We start from the raw sequence: 6,273 nt of genomic DNA, 5'->3' as shown, positions 1-6,273 counted from the left end.
TGCACATTTTGGCTGTTACATGGAGTCTATACCACTAAGAAGCACCTAACTGGCCAGAGAGCTAAATCTTTTGTCTTTTTCCTGTACTTATCACCAGGTGCCCACAATAAAGTCTGACAGAAAGGTGACATGTACCAACTTGCTAGGCCATGATGTTCAGATATTTGGTCAAACATTCTGGATATTTCTATGAAGTGCCTTTTAGATAAGATTAACAATTATATCAGTAGACTAGGAGTAACTAGATTGTCCTCCATAAGTTGGATGGACCTCATCCTTGCAGTTGACGGCTATAGTATACCAAAGACAAACACTTCTTCAGTACCCACCCCCAAGCAAAAGGGACTTGAGCTACCAATTGGCTTGGGTCTCCAGTCTGCTAATCTCCTGAAGATTTAAATTTAGTCTCCATATTTGTGTGAGCCAATTTTGAAATAAATCTGTTTCTGTCTCTCTGCCTGCTTATCTATCTATCCATCCATCCATCCTATTCTATTGGTTCTGTTTCTCTGGAGAACCCTGGCTAACACAGCTAATGAGCAGTCAGTAGTTTTTTCCAAAGGAAGGAACAAGCACTATCATTTTTGAGCAGGTAGTGTGTGATAAACACATTTTTTTCTAACTACTGATAACTTGCTTTTTTCTTATAAAAACAACATGTTTTCTTGAAAATATTTTTTTTAATTTTTAAAAGATTTATTTATTATACAACAACCAGGGTACAGGCCAGATGTATGGAGGGTGAGAGGATTTACCAGAGACAGAATGGGAAACAGAACAGGTGGATCTACTGAAATACACTGCTGAGGGAGCAGCGGGCAAGATAGGAGAGGTCTGCTGCACCATGTAGTATCTCGCAGGCCAGCCAGGATCGAAACCACACAGTAGAGGCTGCTGACAGCTTCACAGTGCTGCGCTCAACCGCCTGTGCCACCAGGGAGGCCCTAAACATTTTTTAAATTATGTGTTTTTTTATATTATTGTTCTCCCTTCAGGTGTAGTCACCATAGAGTTCTCCCATCACCACAGCACCTGTGAACTGTCACCTGTGAACTGTGCTCTCCCCTCCCCTCTTTCGGTCCCTCTCACTCCCCCTTTCCTGCAGATTGCCTGAGATTAGGATCAGCTCAAATCTAGGGACCTTTTGGTTTTCCCATGTTCCACCCTTAAGTGAAACTATTCAATATTTTCTTTTTTCTTGTGACTTATTTTGTTTAGCATAATACCTTCCAGTCCCATGCCATTTGTTGCTGCAAATGGCATGAGTGTATCTTTTTTTTTAATATTCCATTGTGTGTATATATCACATCTTCTTCTTTTTTTTTTTAAACATTTGTGCTTTATTATTTATTTAATTTATACAAGCACTGGGTACAGTCAGAAGCGGGAGGGTGAGAGAATTCACCAGAGCCAGAGCGGGGAGCAGAGCAGGCAGAAGGACCGAAGTACACTGCTGAGGGAGCAGCGGGCGGCAGGAGAGGTCTGCGCGCCATGTGGGACCCTCCTCTGGTGGCGGGGAGCAGCCGGGATCGAAATGGCGCTGCAGAGGCTGCGGGCAGCTTCGCAACCCAGCGCTCAACCGCTGCGCCACCGGGAGGCCCTATATCCACATCTCTTGATCCATTCATCTGTTTGGGGCATTAGGTTTTTCCATATATTAACTATTGTAAGCAGTGCTGCAAGTAAACATAGGCGTGTAGGTTTCTTTTTGAATTCATGTTTTTGTGGCCTCTGGGTAGAGTCCTGGTAGTGGAATGGCTGGATCATGGGTAGATCCATTTTTAGTGTCCAGAGGAACCTCCACAGTTTTCCATAGTGGCTGGACTGTTTTTGTATTCCCATCAGCAGTGTAAGAGGATTCCTTTTTCTCCCCGTCCTTGCCAGCATTTGTTGTTTCCAGTTTTTTAAATATGGCCATTCTCACTTGTGATTGAAAACATTTTAAACCCAGATAAGCAAAAAAGGAAGAAATTTAGGGGCCTCCCTGGTGGTGCAGGGGTTAAGCATCAGCACTATGAAGCTATCTACAACTACTATAGCACGAGTTCGAACCCCAGCCAGCACAGCAGACCTCTCCTGACTCTCCGCTGCTCCCTCAACAGTGTTTCAGTCAGTCTGACTGTTCTGTTCCCCACTCTGTCTCTGGTGAATCCTCTCACCCCTGCACCTCTGTCTGCACCGCAGTTCTTGTATGTATAAATAAATCTTTTAAAAAAGGAAAATTTAAAACCAAAACATCCCATTGCTCAAAACAGTGACTGCTGGCAATTTATTTTGTGGTGGTTTTATATCTTTCATATTATTCACCTGCTTTTTTCACTTCACGTAGCATGAACATATTACCATACTGGTAAATATTAACCTGAAGAAATTTTGGTGGCTTCATATATTCTGTGATGTGGTTACACCATATTTTTTTAATATTCTCCCATGTTACAACTTTATTTTTTTTAAGATTTATTTACTTTGCATACAAGAACTGGGGTGCAGGCCAGAGGCATGAGGGTGAGGGGATTCACCAGAGATTGGGGAGCAGAACAGGCAGACTGACTGAAATACACTGCTGAGGGGAGCAATGGTGGTTGAGACAGGAGAGGTCTGCTGGGCCCAGGGACCTCCCTGGCCTGGGATTGAACCCATGCGCAGAGGCTGCGGATAGCTTCAGAGGTTGCATCTTAACCCCTTGAGCCACTAGGGAGGCCCGGTTACACCATATTTTTAACCAGTCCCTTTTACATGTTTCTAGTTTTTGCTGCAGACAATGTCTTTATACATACAGTTTTTGAAACATCGTAAACATTTCCTTAGGATTAATTCCTAGATGTAGGTCTGCTGAATCAAAGGCTTTTGATAGAAATTGCCAGATGCTGTCAGAAAGCTATCAGTTTACAGTTTCACCAGCAGTGTCTGCTTACTGTAGGCTTCTATCATTAGATACTCTATATTTTTAATAATTAAATATAACACATGGCCTCCCTGGTGGCCTTGGGGTTAATTCTCAGCACTATCACTGCTATGGCCTGAGTTTGATCCCTGGCCAGGAAGCTGACCTACATGGTACAGCAGACCTCTCCTGTCTCAACCGCTGCTCCCCTCAGCAGTGTATTTCAATAAATCTGCCTGTTATGCTTCCCACTCTGTCTCTGGTGAATTTTTTTCACCCACCACCAACCCATCCCCACATGTCTGACCTACACCCTAGTTCTTCTATGTAAAAATAAAATAAATATGACATACAAAGCACACTAACTATGAGTATATAGATCAGTGAATTTTTTAAATTGTGGTGAAATATACATAATATTATATTTGCCACTTCATCATTTTTAAGTGTACAATCAATGCCAATAAGCATATTCACATTATTCTGCACCCATCACTATTATCTGTCTCAGGAATTCTTTTCCTGCAAGACTGATGACTCTATTCTGTAAACAATAAGTCCCACATTGCTTGATAAATTTTTAAAACAACAAACAAACTCCCAGATCAATAAATAAAATATTACCAACCTCCTTGGAGTCCCCCCTACCCAAGGATCTCCTTCTAATAGTTAAACCTACATATAAGGGACTCACTTCTAACTGGGTTCTGCTTTTAACTATGTGAATTTAATCTTTAAAAATGGAATCTTATGGTCAACTTATTTTCTTTGACTTATTTAAAGGAGCTGAACTCTTTAAGATATAACTTTGGTCATTTGCATTTCCTTAGGGAATGTTATACATTATCTACTTTAGCCCTCACAAAAACCTATTGAGAGAGGATCAAGAACAAAATCAAGAGTTGGTTCTTCTAAAAGAGCAACACAATTGACAAGTCTTTGGCTACATAGACTAAGAGAAAAAAGAGAGAAGGCCTCAAATTACTAAAATCAGAATTGAGGGCTACTACTGAGTCCACAGAAGCAAAAACCACCATGAAAGTGTTTTATGAATACTATGCGCCAAAAATTGGATAACATAGATAAAATGGACAGATTCTTAGAGACATATACCTGCCAAGACTGAATAATGAACAAATTTAAAAAAACTGAACAGGGTCTCCCCGGTGGCGCAGTGATTGAGCGCTGGGTTGCGAAGCTGCCCGCAGCCTCTGCAGCGCCAGTTCGATCCCCAGCTGCTCCTCGGCCACCGGAGGAGGTCCCACATGCGCGCAGACCTCTCCTTCACCCACTGCTCCCCTCAGCAGTGCACGTTGGTCCTTCTGCCTGCTCTGCTCCGCTCTGGTGAATTCTCTTACCCTCCCACACTTCTGACTGACCAGGCTTGTATAAAATAAATTAAAAAAAAAATCTTTAAAAAAAAAAAAATCTGAACAGATTTATCATTAATAAGGAAATTGAATCAATAATCAAAACCTGGGCCTCCCCGGTGGCGCAGCGGTTGAGCGCTGGGTTGCGAAGCTGCCCGCAGCCTCTGCAGTGCCGATCCCCGGCTGCTCCCCGCCACCAGAGGAGGGTCCCACATGGTGCGCAGACCTCTCCTGCCACCCGCTGCTCCCCTCAGCAGTGTACTTCAGTCCTTCTGCCTGTTCTGCTCCCCGCTCTGGCTCTGGTGAATTCTCTCACCCTCCCGTGCTTCTGACTGTACCCAGTGCTTGCATAAAATAAATAAAAAATAAATCTTTAAAAAAAAAAATCAAAGCCTTTCAACAAGAAAACCTAGGACCACTGTCTTTACTAATGAATCCAGCAAATATTTAGAGAATTAACATCAATCCTATTCAAATGCTTTCCCACACCCCCCAAAAAAAAAAACTGAAGAAGAGAGGATAACGCCTAACTCATTCTATGAGGTCATTATTACTCTGAAACTAAAGTCAGACAAAGACACTACCAGAAAACTATAGATTAATATCACTCTATGAAACAAAAGTAAAAATCCTCAACAAAATACTAGAAATCTAGTATTTTGGGCCTCCCTGGTGGTGCAAGGGGTTAAGTCTCAGCACTATGAAGCAGTCTTCTGACACTGCAGCACTACTTTGATTCCCTGCCAGGGAAGTGACCCATATGCCCAGCAGACCTCTCCTGTTTTACCCACTGCTCCCCTCAGCAGTGCATTTCAGTCAGTCTGCCTGTTCTGCTCCCCACTCTGTCTCTGGTGAATCCTCTCACCCCCTGCACCTCTGGCCTGCATCCCAGCTCTTGTGTGCATAAATAACTCTTTAAAAAAAACACCAAAATACTAGAAAACTGAATTCAACAATATACTAACAACATATTAAAAGAATTATACCCATGACCAGTCTATACAACTTAATAGCTGTTAAGCCTTCTGCAAGTTTCTTAACATAGATGAGATTATTTTTTCATCTGTAAAATGAGGATAGTAATTCCCACCTCATATAGTTGTTTCTGTATAATTTAAGAAGAATTCAAACAAACTATGCATTTTTGTATTTTCTGCATTCAATCTATTGTAATATGCTGTGGATTCAAGTCATGGAGAAAATCTGATCTCATACAGAGACGTTATTAAAGAGGAAGAAGTATTACAAAAACATTTTGGGATGTGGATATTCTTCTTTGATATTACACCAATAATCAACAGATAGTGGTTTCTTAGAAGTTAATTTCAATGTGGACTCTGAAACCAAATCAATGAATTCTGTATTCTGTTATATTAAACTCTATTAGTCTATCTTGTACCTTGAACGGATGTTCTACCTGTGGATAATTTTCTAACACCACGCATTGCCCATTTGGAAAATAATGATTGATTATATCATGCTGATCTTCCAAAAGTTAACAGAGTTCAGCATAAAATATAAAACATCTCAATTATTAATGCCACCACCAATCTTATCAGAAAAGTCTTGTAGTATTGCAAGGTTGTCAAGGTGATGATGGCAGATATAAAGTTTCCAAAATTCTAATTGCATGTGAAACTTGAATTTATTATTGGAAACAAATACGGTCATTTGTTTTTTTTGAAGTGCTATTCTCATTTTATTTCATTTTGAGAAATTATCTGCCAAATACCACTCAAGTCTGTAGAGCCATTGTTTATCTATCAATCACTCTTTTATGTATAGCTGGTGTTCCATGAAAAATGTAGCTAAATCTGCTCTGAACTCAAACAATCCCACAAGTATTTTTCCTTGAAATATCCCTCATACTTCAATAAATAGCCAAAGTATGTTATGTTCATCCTATTCCATCACAGAGTATTAAAAATATAGCTACTTGAGTATAAGAATTGAAATTATTAATTTTTACTTCTTTATCAAGAACACATGTTTTCCTCTGATTATGTGACAGTAAAGAAT

Source organism: Talpa occidentalis, unplaced genomic scaffold (genome assembly GCF_014898055.3).
Source record: "Talpa occidentalis isolate TD23 unplaced genomic scaffold, MPIMG_talOcc4v2.1 talOcc4.319, whole genome shotgun sequence".
Classification (NCBI taxonomy): Eukaryota; Metazoa; Chordata; class Mammalia; order Eulipotyphla; family Talpidae; genus Talpa; species Talpa occidentalis.
The sequence above is the reverse complement of the archived record's forward strand: the minus strand, read 5'-3'. Positions refer to the sequence as shown.